Below are 20,292 nucleotides of genomic sequence, written 5' to 3'. Positions count from 1 at the left end.
CAGGTCTGCCCCATGCTGTCCCCTCCACGTACCTGGTTGATCCTGCCAGCAAAGGAAGCTGTCATCCTGTGCGTCTACACAGGATGACTGCTTCCTGTGCTCTGCAGTACACGTGTAATCCCCCATGGGGACAGAAAAAAAAAGTGAAAAAAAAGTAAAAATAAAAAAGTTTAAATAAGTTTAAAATAAATTAGAAATGAATAAAGCCCCAAAAATCACATTTTCCCCATATAAAATGTTTTATTATGTAAAATAAAGAAAAATAGAAAAAAAAAATTAAAACATTATTTAACTCGAACGGCGAACGTCATAAAAAAAAAACTTTGAAAAACGCACAAAATAATGATTATTCACAACCTTTCCCTTACAAAATGTTCAATAAAAATTAATCAAATGGTCAGATGAAAACCAAAATGGTACCAATAAAAAGCAGAGGTCATCCCGCAAAAAATAAGCCCTCAAGCAGCTCTGTCTACTGAAAAATAAAAATGTTATGACTTTCAGAAGATGGTGATGCAAAAATAATTGATTTTTTACCTAAATTGAATTTTATTCTGCCACAAATAGCAACGCATTAAAAAATAATATAAATGAGGTATCGCCGTAACCGTACCGACCCGCAGAATAAAGGTCACATGTTACTTATGCTGTACGCTGCACCCGAAAGAAAATAAATGCTAAAAAGCAATGCCAGAATTGATGTTTCCTTTTACATCCCACCCAGAAGGAGTTAATAAAATGTAGTCAAAATGGTGGCATTGAAAAGCACATCTAATACCGCAAACACCAAGCCCTCATATGGCCACATTGCCAGAAAATAAAAATAAAAATCTAGCTTGTACAATGTAAAGACAAAAACCCCAAAAGTCGCCAAATCATTAGGACAAAAGTGGCTGCGACTAGAAGGAAATGTATAAGCTGTGCGAGCGTTTTCAGGAGACACCCCATATTTAGAGCTTATGAGAGAGAATATACCAGCACTGATCCCCCAGAATGCCCCTCTTCCCCATCTGTGTCATAGGAGCTAGTGGGAAAATAGAACAGGATTTGGTGTACCCAATTTACTCCGCACAGCTTACATATTCACTTCGGGGTTACTAATGCTCACTACATCACTTGATAAATTCTTTGAGGGGTGCGGTTTTCAAAATGGGGTCACTTTCTAGAGGTTTCCACTGTTTTGACTCCTCAAGGGCTTTGTAAATGCAACATGGTTCCTGAAACTGATCACAGCCAGATCTGCCCTCTAAAAGCTCCTAGGCGCGCCTTCCCTTCTGGGTCTCGCTGTTTGTCCATATATTAGTTTACAGCCACAAGTGGGGTACTATGGTAGTTGGGAGAACTTGCATAACAAATTGTGGAATGCATTTTCTCCTTTAACCCCTTGTGAATGTGCAAATTCTAGGGCTAAATGAAAATATTAGTAAAATAAAATCAAATTTGAAAATTTCACCTCCATTTTGTATTAATTCCTGTTAAGCACTTATAGGGTTAAAATACTAGGTATATGTTGTTTTGGCTTATTTAAGGGGTGCAGTTTTGAAAATGGGGTGAGTTATGGGGGTTTTTAATACAAGGGTCTTTCAAAACCCCTTCATAACTGGATTAGTCTCTTAAAAAATGGGTTTTGAAAACTTCTTGAAAATTTTAAATATTGTTGTTTCATTTGTAAACCTTCTAATGTCCGTAAAAAATAAAAGGGTGACTAAAGTTTGATGCTGACATAAAGCAGAGATCTGGGACATGAGATTTATGATATAATTTTGGCGGTCTGACTATCTGTATACATCATTTCAAACTTTATAAAATGCATATTATTCTAAATTTCCACCAAATTTCCAATTTTTTTCATAACTAAACACAAAACATATCAACCAAAATTTACTACGAACATGAAGTACAATGTGTTACGAAAAAAACAATCTTAAAATCACTTTAGTAAGTAAATGTGTTCCAAAGTTATTGCCACATAAAGTGACACATGTCAGTTTTGAAAAATCGAGCTTGGTCAAGAAGGGGTCAAAAGTTATTCATAACTAAGAATAAATGTCTAAAAACTATTTTTCAAGATACCCAGTACTGCTGTTCATTATTTTTTCACTGGTCTCTTCACCAGAGTGGGTCATATCCTTTATTTATTTTTGCAGAGGTATCAGGTGATACAAAAGGAGTGTATACTCCTTAGCAGCTGAGTTAACATTAGGACACTGTCCAATGACAGTTAGCATATATATTTTAACTCACACTTAAAACATTTATCACGGGTTTTTGTTCACAGAATTTTATTTTTATTTATTTATTTAATATACATTAAGTTTTAATATCTATAAAAGAAAAAAAAATTCTCTTCATGCTACAGCAAGGACTTTTTTGTACTAATAGCTCTTTCAGGTCAGAATATAAGGTCTAGTAGAAAGAGTTCTATTTAGAGGCTTTTTTGGAGGCTGAGTTTGAGGCGGAATCAGCGTCAAAAACAGTGCCAAAAAACTCTGCATGCACTGACCCTTCCATCTACACCACTTTAGATATACCATCTTCACAGATGGTGTCATTATCATTGGGGGCAACTTTAACTACACAATTGATTACAAGTTTAACAGCAACCCTATGAGTTTGCATTCCCCCTCTACCTTGCTTAGGAACCTATTTGCCACTCTCCACAAACCCTCCAGACATTCACCAATTGTAATCTGTGGAGAGAGACAGATAGGTTAAGCAGGGTAGAGGGGAAACGCAACCTCCTAGAGGTGTTGATCAAGGTATAATCAAATGTGTAGTTAAAGTCGAGCCCAATGATAATGGCACCCTCTGTGAAGTTTGACAGTTTAGGGAAGAGCCATAAGCATGATTTCTTGGGGTCCAAGGTGGGAAGGTAGCAGTTAGACAAAGCTACTATCTCGTAGAAAATTTTGAACTTAAGAAACACTCTACAGTAGAGATGAGCGAACACCGTTTGATCGAATAGGTATTCGATCGAATATCAGGGCGTTCGGTGTATTCGTGCACAATCGAATACCAAGCCACATACGCAGTTAAAATTCATATCCCCTCCCACCTTCCCTGGCACGTTTTTTGCACCAATAACTATGCAGGGGAGATGGGACAGGAACTACGACAATGGAGGCAGTGAAAAAAATTGAAAAAACCCATTGGCTGCCGAAATCAGGTGACCTCCCATTTATAAGAATAGTCCAGCCCAATATTCGTCATTTCGCAGTGAGAGATAGGGAGAGAAACATATCTGCTGAGGGCTAGATAGCGATTAGCTTCAGATAAGCAGGCAAGAACTAAAGAAGAAAACCAACAGCTCTTCTCAGAGCTATACATCAGTCCAGCTTTCCCCAGGCGGTGGAAAACAGGGATACAGAACAGTTACAACTTCATATATAGTGGATAAACAGCTTTCATTTCTAGCTGTCTGCACACAGAATAGCCGGAGTTCCTATTTAGCTGAAAAAAACCTTGAATTTTAGGTTGTTCTGAAAAATAGCAGCAATCCACAGCAGTGACTAGTTCAGATATAGCTGACAAAAACCTTGAATTTTGGGGAGTCCTGAAAAATAGCAGCAATCCACAGCAGTGACTAGTTCCTATTTAGCTGAAAAAAACCTTGAATTTTGGGGTGTCCTGAAAAATAGCAGGAATCCACAGCAGTTACAAGTTCATATAGAGCTGAAAAAATCCTTGAATTTTTTTGGGGGGTCCTGAAAAATAGCAGCAATCCACAGAAGTGACTAGTTCAGATACAGCTGACAAAAACCTTGAATTTGGGGGTGTCCTGAAAAATAGCAGCAATCTACAGCAGTGACTAGATCCTATTTAGCTGACCAAAACCTTGAATTTTGGGGTGTCCTGAAAATAGCAGCAATCCACAGCAGTGACTAGTTCCTATTTAGCTGAAAAAAACCTTGATTTTTGGGGTGTCCTGAAAATAGCAGCAATCCACAGCAGTGACTAGTTCCTATTTAGCTGAAAAAAACTTTGAATTTTGGGGTGTCCTGAAAAATAGCAGGAATCCACAGCAGTTATAAGTTCATATAGAGCTGAAAAAGCCTTGAATTTATTTATTTATTTATTTATTTATTTTGGGGGGGGGGTCCTGAAAAATAGCAGCAATCCACAGCAGTGACTAGTTCAGATATAGCTGACAAAAACCTTGAATTTTGGGGTGTCCTGAAAAATAGCAGGAATCCACAGCAGTTATAAGTTCATATAGAGCTGAAAAAGCCTTGAATTTATTTATTTTATTTTATTTTTTTTGGGGGGGGGTCCTGAAAAATAGCAGCAATCCACAGCAGTGACTAGTTCAGATATAGCTGACAAAAACCTTGAATTTTGAGGTGTCCTGAAAAAAAGCAGGAATCCACAGCAGTTACAAATTCATATAGAGCTGAAAAAAGCCTTGAATTTTGGGGGTGTCCTGAAAAATAGCAGCAATCCACAGCAGTGACTAGTGACAAAAATCTTCAATTTTTGGGTGTCCTGAAAAATAGCAGCAATCCACAGCAGTGACTAGTTCAGATATAGCTGACAAAAATCTTGAATTTTGAGGTGTCCTGAAAAATAGCAGGAATCCACAGCAGTTACGAGTTCATATAGAGCTGAAAAAAGCCTTGAATTTTGGGTCGGGTCCTGAAAAATAGCAGCAATCCACAGAAGTGACTAGTTCAGATACAGCTGACAAAAACCTTGAATTTGGGGGTGTCCTGAAAAATAGCAGCAATCTACAGCAGTGACTAGATCCTATTTAGCTGACCAAAACCTTGAATTTTGGGGTGTCCTGAAAAATAGCAGTAATCCACAGCAGTTATAAGTTCATATAGAGCTGAAAAAGCCTTGAATTTTTTTTTTTTTTTTTTTTGGGGGGGGGGGGGGTCCTGAAAAATAGCAGCAATCCACAGCAGTGACTAGTTCAGATATAGCTGACAAAAACCTTGAATTTTGGGGTGTCCTGAAAAATAGCAGGAATCCACAGCAGTTACAAGTTCATATAGAGCTGAAAAAAGCCTTGAATTTTTTTTTTTTTTTGGGGGGGGGGGGTCCTGAAAAATAGCAGCAATCCACAGCAGTGACTAGTTCAGATATAGCTGACAAAAACCTTGAATTTTGAGGTGTCCTGAAAAAAGCAGGAATCCACAGCAGTTACAAATTCATATAGAGCTGAAAAAAGCCTTCAATTTTTGGGGGGTCCTGAAAAATAGCAGCAATCCACAGCAGTGACTAGTTCAGATATAGTTGACAAAAACCTTGAATTTTGGGGTGTCCTGAAAAATAGCGGCAATCCACAGCAGTAACTAATTCATATATAACTGAAAAAAATACTTAAACTTTAGGGTGTCCTGAAAAATAACAGGAATCCAAGTTCATATAGAGCAGAAAAAAGCCGTGAATTTTTTTTTTTTTTTTTTGGGGGGGGGGGTCCTGAAAAATAGCAGCAATCCACAGCAGTTACAAGTTCATATAGAGCTTAAAAAAGCCTTTAATTTTGGGGGGTCCTGAAAAATTGCAGCAATCCACAGCAGTTACTTCTTGCTATATGCGTGCAAAGCAACTTTTCAGGCTGTGTAACCCCAAAACAAGGATACAAAGCAATTAGGTCAGGCTATGTATGCTCAATCCAGATATCCAGGGTGTGTACCCCCAAAACCTAGGTGGGAGAGACAGAAATTCAGTCAGGCTATGTCCGCTCAATCCAAATATTCAGGGTGTGTAACCCCAAAACCTAGGTGGGAGAGACAGAATTTCAGGCAGGCTATGTCCGCTCAATCCAGTTGTTCACAGTGTGTAACCCCAAAACCTAGATGGGAGAGACAGAATTTCAGTCAGGCTATGTCCGCTCAATTCAGTTGTTCACAGTGTGTGATCCCAAAACCTAGGTGGGAGAGACAGAATTTCAGTCAGGCTATGTTCGCTCTTTTCAGTTTTTCATGGTGTGTAACCCCCAAAACTTAGGTGGGAGACCCAGAAATTCAGTCAGACTAAGGCTATATCAGCTCAATCCAATTTATAATGATCTACCCTCTAAAACTAAGTGAGAAACCCAGAAATTCAGTCAGGCTATATCAGCTCAATCCAATTTTTAAGGGTCTACCCCCTAAAGCTAAGTGGGAGACCCAGAAATTCAGTCAGGCTATATCAGCTCAATCCAATTTTTTGTTCAATCCAGTATTGTTTGCTCTCCATGATATGAACTCTGCCTTTGTCTCTTGAAAAGCAACCCAACATGAAGTCAGCCATGTGTGCCAGTGTGTCACTTGGCATGACTTTGAGGCCCCCAGCTGTAAGGGTCACTGTCCATTTCCTCCATTTTACACTCCCCTTCACACCATCCATACTGAAGCAATGAGATGCACTGAACTGCACCCTCAAGCCTCGTGTGGGACAGTGACATGAAATGCCACTTCATCCCCCTCATTTTCCTCCAGCAGCCAACGGTGCGAAGATGATAGGCGTGTGCTCTGAATCTTTTCATCCTAGCATAGGCTACTTCTCACTTACGAAAATGGCCGCACTTTGACCAGTATATCAGGCACAATGGTGTAGGTTTCAAAAAACCTTTGCACCAACAAGTTGGGGCCATGTGTGGACCGTGTTTGAGTCTGGCAAGCTCCAGATCTGCTACCAGGTTCCGGCCATTATCACATACGCAAAAATGTCTGACCCCAGGTGCAGCAGGAAAAAAACACATTGCCAGGCAGTGTGCTGTCTGTCCCCTAAGCTGATGAGCTTCAGCACGTCCTGCTGACATCTCTTCACGCCAGTGTTACAGCGTTTCCAGCTTGTAGCTGGGGTGGAGGTTAAAGCGCAGTAGGCTTTCAGATAACTCCTGCCATGAATTTTGGGCTGGGAGAGGAGATAGGCCACCCCAGTTTTCACCCCGGGCCCAGACTCCACTGCATTCACCCGGCCTGTCATTAAAGATAAGCAGCATCCCTGACCACAGGTGCTTGTCGATGCATCGGTGGTCAAGTGGACCTTGGAGCAAAGCACGGAGCTCTGGGCCCGACTGATGTTATGGGACACGTTCAGGCGCAAGGCGGGCACAGCACACCAAGAGAAGTAGTAACGGCTAGGCCCAGCATAGGGAGGTGCACCAGCTGCCATCTGGTGATGAAAGGCCTGGGTATCCAGAAGCATAAACGCCAACATCTCCAGGGCCAGCAGTTTTTCGATGAGGCCGTTAAAGGCTTGGGCATGTGGGTGGCTTGCGCTGTACTTCTGCCTGCAATGAAACGCCTGGGAGATGGGGAGTGGCTGGGAAGAGGTGCATGATGGTGCAGGCCAAAAGGGCGGATAAGGTGAACTCCCCAATGTGTCAGAGACAGATGTGTAGGTGTCCAGGCTGGTGTAAACAGTGGAAGAGGCAGTGTTGGCAACGCCGGGCGACGATTGTCCTGCGTTTGCTCTCTCGCACTGAGCCCAGGGCTTGCCTTCCAAATAAAAGCGCACGCAAAAGGTGGTAAGGTTGCTCTTTCAGAGCCCCTACTCAGTTTAGAATTGCAAAGTGTGCAAACCACACTAAATTTGTCATGTAACTGTTGATACTAGGCACCTCAGTGTCTCTTGAAAAGCAACCTAACATGAAGTCAGCCATGTGTGCAAGTGTGTTACTTGGCATGACTTATAATGAGCTTCTAACCAGCACAGTTGGGGGAATCAGGGTGGATTGAGCTTCTAACCAGAAGAGTTTGGGGGCATTAGTGTGAATTGAGCACACACATCAAACTTCATGTCAGGGTGCTTGACACTGCTGAAAATGAAAATGATGGGTCTATGAAGTGGCTGCTCATTTTGATCAGCGTCAGCCGTCTCAGCACTGACAGCTGGCTGTGCTTATCCGTGATGATGCCACCGGCTGCGCTGAAGACATTTTCCGATAGCACGCTGGCGTCAAGGCAGGAAAGGACCTCCAATGTGTAGAGCGCAAGTTCCAGCCAGAAATCCAACTTGGAGACCTATTAAATGTAGGGCGCAGAGGGAGAGGACAGGCCTGGGGTCGGCCAGGTACTTCTGCAATATCCACCTATACTTGTCCCTCCTGGTGACACTAGGCCCCTCAGTGGCGGTAATTTGGCCAGGGGGTGCCATTAATGTGTCATAGACCTAGGAATAAGTCTTGCAACAGTGAAGAGTTTTGCATGAGTGGCCTTGCTGCCTCTGGACATGCCTTTGCCTGTAGCCACTGTTTTTGCTGCTTAGCTTGCCTCCACACCTACACTGCTTTCGCCCCTAGACATCACCCCAGTCTATGCCTCTGCTTCTAGCCACCTTTTTTGCTGCTTAGCTTGCCTCCACATCTACACTGCTTTCCTCGCTAGACATCACCCCTGTCCATATCGGGTCGGTGGCCTCGTAGTCCACCAACTCCTCTTCCAATTCCTCATTGTCCCCTTACTTCAAACCGCACATAACCACAGCTTCCCCTGATGGCAACTGTGTCTCAACATCATCACTGAGGCCCAAAACCTAGTTTGGAGAGACAGAAATTCAGTCAGCCTATGTCCGCTCTTTTTAATTTTTCACGGTGTGTAACCCCAAAATTTAGGTGGGAGAGACAGAATTTCAGTCAGGCTATATCAGCTCAATCCAATTTTTAAGGGTTTACCCCTTGTATTTTTCATTTATTTCTGTGTCATTATTTCAACCAATAACTCAAGCAGTACACGCACCGGACACTGGTACTAAAACACTGAAAACTGCTATATAAATGTAGTACAACTGCAGCCATTTCTTCTCCGCCCTCCCAGGATCTCTTTTCAGGTCCTTTTCTCCCTCTGTTGAACCACTTCCCCTCAATACGGTATGATACACTAAACAATATATTTGATACTCAGGTCGCTCGTGCCTACCTATTTCCAAGGGCAACTGTTGGCATTCTTCACAGTCACACAAGTACAGTTAAGGATTGTTTGATGCGATATCTCAACCTTTCACCCTCACAAGTTTATTTCCTAAAGTATTAGGAAACTTTAATAAAGGACAATCCGAACATCTGGTGTGACCGTTGTGACAGGACCAGGGGAAAAGTGGGAGAAGGAGTATACATTTCTCCCAGGTTCCTGTCATACACAATCTAGGTGCAGCTGAGCAAAGCTGCGCTCCTGGCTGGTGGGTCTTACCAAAACCTTGGTAAAGGTCTGGCTGCTGGAGCAGGGAGTACTGGTGTCTCTACTCCATTCAGCCACTCCAGGTTTTGGGATATGTAGGGTTAAATCCTTGCACCATACTTGGCTGGACTGGACTTTCATTTTGTGCTAAAAAGTGGTCAAGACAGCCAACCGCAGCACTGAAGTTACCATCTCTGGAAGTGGTACAACTTCTTTCTCTGCATTTAGCAACGCTCGATGCTATGATAGCTGACTACACTTGGTTGCTCAAGGGTTCTCTTAATGCCTATCCGCCAAGGGGCATAAGATGTGTTTTTCAGCACTGAGGCCACCTCCTCTGAGATCCCAAAGAAATTTCAAAAGATTTGTGTATTGCAGCAAAAGAGAAGAGAAAATAAGTGTTGGGCACAGAGGGATTGGAGAGGACAGAGCTGGAGTCGGCCAGGTACTCCCGCAACATGCACCTATACTTGGCCCTCCTGGTGACACTAGGCCCCTCAGTGGCGGTAATTTGGCCAGGGGGTGCCATTAACGTGTCCCAGACCTAGGAATAAGTCTTGCAACAGTGAAGAGTTTTGCATGATTGGCCTTGCTGCCTCTGGACATGCCTTTTCCTGTAGCCACCATTTTTGCTGCTTAGCTTGCCTCCACATCTACACTGCTTTCGGCCCTAGACATCACCCCAGTCTATGCCTCTGCTTCTAGCCACCTTTTTTGTTGCTTAGCTTGCCTCCACATCTACACTGCTTTCGCTCCTAGACATCACCCCAGTCTATGCCTCTGCTTATAGCCACCTTTTTTGTTGCTTAGCTTGCCTCCACATCTACTCTGCTTTCCCCACTAGACATCACCCCTGTCCATGGTGGGTCGGTGGCCTCGTCGTCCACTAACTTTTCTTCCAATTGCTCACTGTCCCCTTACTGCAAACCTCACATAACCACAGCTCGGGCCTCATCTGCGTTGTACCCTACACCCTGCTTAACGCAGCTGCCATATCCGGAATTGTGATGAGCGCATGCTAATGTTTCGTGTTCAGTGGAAAGGATGGGATAGGATTTCACATAAGTCTGCCACCCATGGAAACTCATGGTACAGAAACTGTGGGAGCTGCCTTTGATGAACTCCATCAAAGGTCTCTGTAGCTCACACACCCTGCTCAACATATGGTATCTAGGGTTTCAGCGTGTGGGGACGTCACACAAAAGCTGGTGTTCGGGCAGATGGAGGTGTTGCTGGAGTGTTTTGAGGCTAGCAGTGGCTGCTGTACACTTGCGAAAGTGGGCGCACAAGCGCCGCACTTTCACCAGCAGCTCGTGTACATTTGGGTATGTTTTAAAAAAACGTTGCACCACTAAGTTAGACGTGGACCAGGCATGGAAAGTGTTGGAGGCTGGCAAGCTCCAGAGCCACCAGGTGGCAAACTTACTAAAAATTTGTTTCCCCTCCCACCTTCCCTGGCATGTTTTTTGCACCAATAACTGCGCAGGGTTGGTGGGACAGGAACTACGACAACGGAGGCAGTTAAAAAAAAATTGAAAAAACCCATTGGCTGCTGAAATCATGGTAAAAAATGGTAAAAAAATTTTACCATTCGCTTAATTTGGAGCAGTGAACTATATGAATGTGAGACAGGGACAGATCTACAGGCAGGGTTAGCTAAGGATAACCTTTATTTAGGGGGGGAATGTTACTCACCTAGCTCTTTGGGGCTCTATCTTGTCGGGATCCCTGTCAGCTTGCGATATTGCGATATTGTAGTACTAACACGCTCAGCTCGCCTATTACACTAAGGAATAGCCAAGCTGAGCGTGTTAGTAGTACTAAAGAATAGCAAGCTGAACGTGTAGGAGATGTAGGAGAGCTGGCAGATATGCAGCAGACTAACACGCTCAGCTTGGCTATTCCTTAGTACTACCAACACGCTCAGCTCGGCTATTACACTAAGGAATAGCCGAGCTGAGCGTGTTAGCTGTACTAAGAAATAGCAAGCTGAGTGTGTAGGAGAGCTGGCAGATATGCAGCAGACTAACATGCTCAGCTTGGCTATTCCTTAGTACTACTAACACGCTCAGCTCGGCTATTACACTAAGGAATAGCCAAGCTGAGCTAGTCGTATTAGTACAGGAGGAGTAGCTGGAGGGATGGTTGGGTGTAGTGCAGAGCTCTTAAATCTGTCCGGAGTAGCCGGGCTAACCGCACAGCCAGCTCTGCTATATCTCGCTATACAAATGCATTGATCAGCGTTGATTGGCCAGTCTATGGCATTCAGCCAATCAACGCTGGTTCTGCCGGAGGAGGCGGAGTCTAAAATCGGACCAGAATGGAAACTGCTGTGGATCGATTTTAGACTCCGCCTCCTCAGGCAGAACCACCGTTGATTGGCCGAATCCCGTAGACTGGCCGATCAACGCTGGTCAATGCATTCCAATGCGAAAAAGTCAGCTCCGGCATATCACAAGCTGACAGGGATCCCGACATAATAAAGGTACTTGATGCCCCCAGACATGTTTCCCCTGCTGTCCCAATTGCATTGCAGGGTGTTGGCATCATTTTCTGGGGTGTGATAGTGGACTTGGTGACCCTCCTGAGTCAAATGGTGGGATCTCCTGAAACAAAGCATTTTCTCCCATAGACTATAATAGGGTTCGATATTCGTTCGAATAGTCGAATATTGAGCGGCTATTCGAAACGAATAACGAATGTCGAATATTTTACTGTTCGCTCATCTCTACTCCCCAGGTCAATCGCCATGACTGAACATACTTTTCTTCTTTTTTAAATAGCCATTAGAGATGAGCAAACACTATTTGAAACTGCCGTTTCGAATAGCACACACCCATAGAAATGAATGGATGCAGCCAGCATGCAGAGGGTTAAGCGGCCGGCCGCCAGCAAAGTCTGCATGCCGGCCGCTTCTATTCATTCCTATGGGAGCGTGCTATTTGAAATGGCAGTTTCGAATAGTGTTCGCTCATCTCTAATAGCCATCATGCCCTGGACAGCATTGTGTTCTGTCCACTAACCCATTTTCCTTACATTTGAATTATCTGACCTGCCCTCTAACCCCTAGACATGACACCTGAATGACGATGTTCTGCAAAACACTTGTCGATTCAATCATTAGTGGAGACCCGTGCTATTGATCCTACCCACCTCCCTTTCAAGGATCTAAAATGTGTAACAAGCAGAATGCTCATAAAACACTTAACAAGCTATAAGAGAGAGAGAGAAGTCCAGGCAAAAACTAGAAATGGAAAAACCTCAGGAAATTTGTTTTTGTGTTTTTGAAGTGCTATACCTGGGAGACGGAGACTGCCACAATGATGCTCAATAGAGATGAGACAAGGATAGTATAACTGTTTGATATTGTTACTCATTTCCCCAGGGCCTCCACTTATTAAAGTATAATAGTTTTTCATGGGTGATAAACCACAAAAGTTTTGAATTCGGGTCAAACAAAATTTGGATCACACAAACTCTGATAAATGTGTCTCGGCACTTGCTCACATTCTTCACCCCCACTCCTCCCAGACATGTATCCAGCAAATGTACGCTTTTGGACTACATCTGTTCACTAAACCCTCAGACATTATCTCTACATTACCTCTACATCACCTCTACTTTTATCAAGTTTTCTACAACCTCATATTCACAACTGTCAATTCACAGACATGGTAGAGAGATGAAGGGGGGGGGGGGGTACAGATGCAGGAATGTGGGGTATAAATCTAGGGTCAGGGTATAATCATACACATCAGGGAGAGTATGTGCCTACATAGGCAGTACGGAGACTTACAAGTCATTCCTGCTCCACTAGGGATTCTGGGTAAAAAATATGCAAATCTATTCTCCAGGATGTAATTAGGAGAACAGTGCACTCTGCATGCCGCCCTCTAGACATTACAACAGCCAAAGATGTATGGCCATGAAAAGTTGAACAATAATAAGTAAAATACAATATTTATTTAATCAGATATCATAAAATAACAGCAGATGGTAAAGAACATGATCCAGACAACACAACACTAGACAAACATATAAGGCAGGTGAAAATATAGATAAATATCATGCATATTGTATCATAGAATGTATATTTTTGCAGACATAATAGGCATAACAGGTACAAAATTCATGCACACACAAAGTCAACCAGTAAAATACTGGACAGATGGGTGTAGAATGAATAATTAGTAAATGAGTATATGGCTAGCTCAAGGACAAGCACATAGACATATATCTAACTCCTTCAATAACAAGGGATTCTTATCCACAACAAGTAGAGCCAAATAGCAAGGAGTAAATACATGTACACACTATATCTTTATGAATGCCATGCCCATAAATGGTGTAAGAGTATACATGCCTAGTCAGGGAGAGCCAGCATAACAAACATAGATCCAAAACACTAAGGGGTTAAGTACCTGTAGCCATATCTGCAACACCTGCCCTGGAAGAGATGCACCACAAATGCGGGTACCCGGAGGGTCGCCTCAACGCGTTTCGCCAAACGGCTTCCTCAGGAGGCAGGAGGCCCTCTAGACATTATGCATGACTCAGTTAAAAAGTCTACTATCATGATGCGGATTTAATCTAAGCAGTCATTGGTTTATAGCTCATTGGTCCTCATACTTTTTCTTCGTTGGGTTCTCACTCCTGGACATCTCCTGGGTGTGCCCAATAACCATCCTATTTTTCATATTGAGCTAGGAGTTGAATATTTTTATGGCGAATGATCGGCAGAATCTTTCACAGTTACATTTTAGCTGGATTAGCTGGCTACTGAAATTGCTCTTTGATTTGGTCCCTAGGTTTATCTACCTCTTTCATCCCTGTCAGTCTGCCCATTGGGCATATTCTTCCATTCCCTTCATACAATGTTTCGCTGGTTCATCAGGGGGACAAAAGCAAAATCCATTATAGGACTTTGACTTATCTCACGGTGAGGACTTCTGTTCGACTTCAAAATTATGTAATAAGGTGGCGGTCCATCTCTGCTTGATTGGCATTTCTATAGAAACTCCAAAAAGTGAGTAGAATTAAAGTCTACCTTGGTACACTGGCAGTTTCACCCCGTCCTACAGATTGTCCCTACTGAAAGATTGAATAGAACTTCCCACTCTTTCTTTTCTCCTGTCTTTTTTGGTATGTGCACCTTTTAACCAATAAATTCTACTGTGACCTCCGGTCTATTGCCTTCTTTGTATCATTTTTTGGTATGTAGGATTACTTCTGACAAATTCCTTTGTTGACGGACGCTGGAAGATCTACCACTTACCTCCATGTCAGTCCTTCCAAGTGGCTCCCAAAAGCCCTTTGTCCTGTTTAGAGTACCATCAGTGACATCCTTCCTAAGGGCCAACATGCAGAGAACTAATTACTATTTCACTGAAGGCCCTTTTCCTCCAATACCCTTCCCCAACAGTCCTTGTCCCATCTCTCCAACCCTCTCTGGGAGGAGGGTGTACAGGCTCTTCCCCACCAAGGCTTAATGGAGGGACCTCACCATGTCTGTGAGAAGAGAAAAAATGTCCGTTCCATGGGCAGCGCAAACGAAAAACTTTGAACCCCTGACACTCTAATATGGGTGCCTAGAGTTGACACACAGAATTTTTCACAAGGTCACTTTTATTGACATTGAACCTTCCCAATGGGTGGTGCTATTGCCCATACTTCAGACTATTGTACAAATGATCTAAAAAAGTTAAAAACACTTTAGGCATTCCCATATCTGAAGAATGTCAATGAAAAAAAATAAAAATATTTATCCCATACATTAAACTCTGTATCGCAAAAAAAAAATCAAAATAGCCAAACCACAACTTTTCAGCATTTCACCTCTCAAAAAAAGAAGTATATGGAAACATAAAAAAGTTTTAAGTGTCATTTTTGGTGCCTAAAATAATTTCTTGTATTTCTTAAAGTTTTTGTTGTTTGTAAAAACTTAATAAAAACTATATGAGTTTGTTAACTCATAATAACACTTACCTAGAGAATGTAAGCGACATGTAACTATTACCGTGCAGTGAACGTTATACAAATGAAACCTGTAAGAGAATGGAGCAATTGCAGTTCCCCATCCTGAATTTTTTCTAGCTTCCAAGTATATGATATTGAATAATAAATAGTTATATACACATCATTAGCTATCATTTGTTTGCCACATTGTGTTTCACTAACTTTTTGTTCTATTTTTCTCTACATTGCTTACAATTAGTTAGATTTTTTTCCACAAAATTTCCATAGGAATAAAAAATACTGTATTACTGTGCTGTACTGTAGTTCAACAACATGGATCAATAGCCTTATTGGGGTTTTCCATCCCAAAAAAATTTAACTAGCCCATTGATCTTTGTAGGGGCCTCAGGGACCCAAGTGTTGTTGCTTCTTCTTCTTTGTGTCTCTTGCAAAACATAGTCAAAGTCAATAGCAGCAGTGAGTGGTATTATTTCTTCAGTAGGGAAACTTCAATACTCGGCACAACCATTACTGATTATGACCACATTCTCGAAGAGTGAGTACTGAAGAGGCTCCTTTAAACACTTGATCAGCAGGGATACTGAGAGTTGGAACCCCACCGATCTAATATTGATGGCCTATGCTAAAGAATTTTAATAATTAATATACTTCAATACCAACAAGCGCAGCTTAATTGAAAGCAGTATGCTCTTTTCTCAACAAACATTTTTTGTTTCTTCAGAGAAGAGATCCTAATATCTAAAGAATTATGAGTTACATAAAAAATATAATATCTAAAGAGTTATATCTGTATACAAATCTTTCCTTCTAACAAGATCTTATGAATTGCTATCACTCAGCCTTACATCTTTTCTCTATACAACCAAGAGAAATTTTGCCAGCATGCAACATTGCCATACTGAGAAGGAGCAAATCAGTTAGCTTTCTATTTCATTATCATAGTGGATGGCTTTTTTTTTTTTTCAGAATTAACTCTTTAAGGCTGAAGCCCCACCTTGCAAAAATGCGGTGTTTTACAGTACCTACAAATCCCATGCACGCATTACAGAAATAAAAAAAATCTGCGGAGGAAAAGCTGCATTTTCAAAAAGGCTTGTGTTTTGGAAACTCGCAGTATACCAATTATACCTGCGGAAATGCTGGTATTTTCCGTATAGATTTAATAAAACCAGAATGTCTCCAGAGGAGAACTCTGTGAAAATGCAATAAAAAACACTGCAGAAAAAAACATGATGCATTCACTATGTTCGGGGAGTCCGCATGAGGATCTCCTGAATGGAATACCAAATGCATTGGCAAGCGGGTCATTGACTATAATGGGGTCCGTGTGCTCTCACTGCACACTGCTTGCCAGTGTGTTCCGAACGGATTACCAAACGCAGATGTGAACCAGGCATAACCCTGTTTATATAAACTTATAGATTAGAGAGCCTTCATTAATGCCTAGAAACACTATTACCATATATACTCGAGAATAAGCCGACCCGAATATAAGCTGACCCCCCCTAATTTTACCACAAAAAGCCTGGCTGAATATAGCATATCTGCAGTGCTGAATTCCAAGTGGGGCGTGGGGGGGGTGGCTCAGTCTCGGGGAAGGGGCAGTTAGACAACTTTTTTTTCCCGTACATTTGCCGTACAGGAAAAATATTTTTATAGATTTGCAGAGCGGGCGATTTTGGACACAGGGATTACTAACATGTATGTGTTTCACAGTATTAACAGTATTAGTTTTATATGTGTTCTAGGGAAAGGGGAGGATTTGAATTTTTAATACTTTTTATTTAGTAATACTAATACTTCACTAATACTTTTTTTTTTTTTTTACATTTTTTTTTTTTTTGGCATTTATTAGACCCCCTAGGGGTCTTGAACCTCTGGGGGTCTGATCACTAATGCAATGCATTGCAATGCTAATGCATTGCAATACATTGCAAAAATTGTCATTTCTTTTGCAGGCTGCATAGAGCAGCCTGCAAAAGAGAAGCACTGCCGGCCAGGGAGCCTTTACAGGCGCTCTGAGGGGAATCACTGGCAAGAGCTCTGAGGGGGAATCCCCAGCCGGCTGGACCTGAAGAAGAACTGCAGCCGGCTGCCGGCAGGAGCGCTGAGGGGGATCCCCTGCAGAAGCGCTTCTTCCAGTGGCTGGCCGCAGTTTCTATCTTAAGGATCGCACTTGAGAGAGCGGTCGCGCCGGCTCCCTCCTCCCTCCAGCAGCATGGCGGCACCTGCCCGGACCCCTCGTACCGGGACATCATAGAGCATCTCTGTTTTAACACAGCGGAGATGTCCTAGCTCCCCATGCCTGCAATCTCTGATTGCAGGCATGATTGAAGGGAGCTCCACACATTACCGCTGTAAAAGTTACAGCAGAGGTGCCGGTTGGTATGGTGACCGCTCTGAAGCAGAGCGGCGCCATTATAGTTACAAACCCGGCAACCGCACCCGGCATACAGACACCGGGGCGGGTGCCGGGCCGCAGCATTGCCACGCTCATAGCAGGAGCGTAGCGATGCTGTTAATTTCAAACTGCAGAAGTACTTACGGCACTTCTGCAAGCAGGCCCAGAACACAGATACACGCCGGGTGCGGCGGGCCTGAGCTTAAGTGGCCACGTCACCCGGCATGTGATGGAGTAGGGGGTGTGGGGTCAGTATTCCGGACCTGCTAACAGAAGTACCGTAAGTACTTCTGCAGTTTGAAATGAACAGCACGCTACGCTCCTGCCATGAGCGTGGTAATGCTGCATCCCGGTGTCTGGATACCAGGTCCGGATGCCGGGTCTGTAACTATGATATTGCTGAATTACCGTAATGACCCAAGTATAAGCCGAGGCGGACTTTTTCAGCACAAAAACTGTGCTGAAAAACTCGGCTTATACTTGAGTATATACGGTAAATCAAATATGACATTACATAATTATGAGTGAGGTTAAGCAAACAAAGTTAACAATTTCTATATTACATACAAAGGAAGTGGAAACAGTGGATGTAAGTTATGGGCTTCAATTACAGTTTACAGAAGCTGTTAATTTTGCTTCAGTGACTCACATTGTAATTTCACTGACAACTCAGTTCTCTTCTATTCTTTGCAATAGGTTTTTTTTTAATTTTTTATGTGAACATACAGGAAAAATTAAGACCAGTAAAGCAAAATAAAGCAATGCAAGGACTTTCTCCTTCCTCTAGTTTAAGTGAATACGTTTTTTAACAATATCAAAGTAAAAAGTTTTTTGCATTGGCCATATAGAGCTTAATATCTGCTAGATGACATGATGTGGTTTGGATCATGTGTGGGGGGAAAATAACAAACGCTAGTGTAGTCTACCGTAGAAGCGCATGATGTGCAACTGACCAATGTAATTTAATTTGTTTTACACTAATTTGGTGTGTTTTGCATTTGTTTACAAGATTGGTATTGTTACTTTAACTGGGTACTTTATCACGTTGACTTATTTGGTCTTAGTAAGCTCGAGAGGCAGCCCCCTCAGAACTCCTCTAGAAGGTAGGCAGAGCAAATTAAATAAGTAGGCCATCCCCATTCTTAGGATAGTGAGCAAGTCAGTTAGTCAGTCGGTGAGTTGCTGTTAGTTGTAGAGTGGCAGTTAATGCAGATGTAGTGAAACAGGATGTGCCAGACCATCGGCCTCCCATAAGCAAACACATAGACTCCTTAAATTGGACTCCTTAAATACTGCCCTTTGTAACCTTAAAACAACTACAAGGGCTGATGAGCATTTAGTCACTATGATGTCTGACTAAGAATAAGATATCTACTGTATTTACTATATCACCCTTACGATAGTATAAACCTTCTATGAGAAACTAGAGAGCTGAAAATACAGAGAGGCAAGAGCTACATATGAAAACAATGTATTTGAGGTTTGGATACTGTAATAAATACTCACCTGATTGTTGTCAGAAGTCAAAACAGCTACAGTTCATGTGCCTGGTAATCCTTTCTTGGTTAGTCAGCCGCAGATGTCACAGTTTGTTATAGAAAGTCCTGGACATCAGAGATATTTCACTGCAAAATACCAAGTACTTGCACTGTCTGCCAATTTTGATTAAAAAAAATAACCCCCCCCCCAAAAAAAAACAAAAAAAAAACAAACAAACAAACAAACAAACAAAAAAAACAAACAAAACAAAACTGTATTTAGATTAAAGATGGGAATGAGGTCACAAGGTAAATGCAGAGTATATCCATTAGGTCATTTCACTGCAGATCAAATGTAAGTACCTAAGCAGACACAGTGGAGCTAAACAAGAACACATTTCCAAGATACACTGCTGGGCCATAAATGATTCATGATATAATTTTATTAATAGAACCAGAAAAAAGACTCAAGAGTACGAGCAAAGACATTAAATGTTTGAAGCATAATGGATTTAAGTAGGGCAGCCACACAGCCACATTTCTTTATGTTCCCTGTATATTGCCATTAAGTCACAGTAAATCAATGCGAGGGCACATAGTAACCTTACATGTCAACTATCCAACTTTGTGTGTTCTTCCTACATTTTGATTGCATCTATTTGTAAAGTTTTCATTTAGTATCCAGAATTTAGCCATCTCCCTTTTAATTCCACAAATAGCAGTCATATGTAGCAGCATGTGTATAGCCGTGTAATTGTATTTAGTAGACTGTAGGACCTGCTGCCTTCCCTTCTGTTGGCTCATTTATTGTCTGTTGACATCTCCCCCAGCAACATGCATGAATTGCCTTGTAAACATGGCCTCTATACACTGCAGATTGCATTTGAAATGAAACCACTCCTAGCCCCCCCCCCCCCACACACACACACACCACCCATAAACAAACAATACACAGCACCAAGCAAGCAGCTGTTATCACAAAGGCAAACTGACAATCAGATAGATGCTTTTAAAACACTGGCAGAGAGCACATGGTCTGTGTTTGCATGGTAAGGAACTTTCATTATTCTCTCTTCTGCCCTGTCTGTTTGTTTTATACCATTGATCTAACCTGCTATGTAGTTTTTCCCCATATTAGTTAAAGAACACCATAAACATAAATAATAATCTGCAAAACTTTAATGCTAGTCATGTAGTTTACACAAACCAGACATGTTTCTCTGCATAGAGATATTATATCTAATTGTTATGTCTTAATAATAAATATATTGATAAAGCCAAAATAAACATAATAAAAACTAATCGGTATATGAGAAAATGTCTTCTTCTG

At 42.1% G+C, this 20,292-nt stretch overlaps 1 protein-coding gene across 1 annotated transcript in view; it reads left to right on the top strand.

Moving 5' to 3' along the window:
• Positions 1 to 19,901: 19,901 nt before the first annotated feature.
• Positions 19,902 to 20,292, top strand: part of LOC142200577 (poly(rC)-binding protein 3-like) — a 411,290-nt gene continuing 410,899 nt past the window's right edge. Inside the window, exon 1 of the mRNA XM_075271022.1 lies at positions 19,902 to 20,011. The gene's annotated coding sequence lies outside the window, so the exon portion shown is untranslated. The remainder of the gene's footprint in view (positions 20,012 to 20,292) is intronic.

The sequence above is a fragment of the Leptodactylus fuscus genome, chromosome 4, assembly GCF_031893055.1.
Source record: "Leptodactylus fuscus isolate aLepFus1 chromosome 4, aLepFus1.hap2, whole genome shotgun sequence".
Classification (NCBI taxonomy): Eukaryota; Metazoa; Chordata; class Amphibia; order Anura; family Leptodactylidae; genus Leptodactylus; species Leptodactylus fuscus.
The sequence above is the reverse complement of the archived record's forward strand: the minus strand, read 5'-3'. Positions and strand labels throughout refer to the sequence as shown.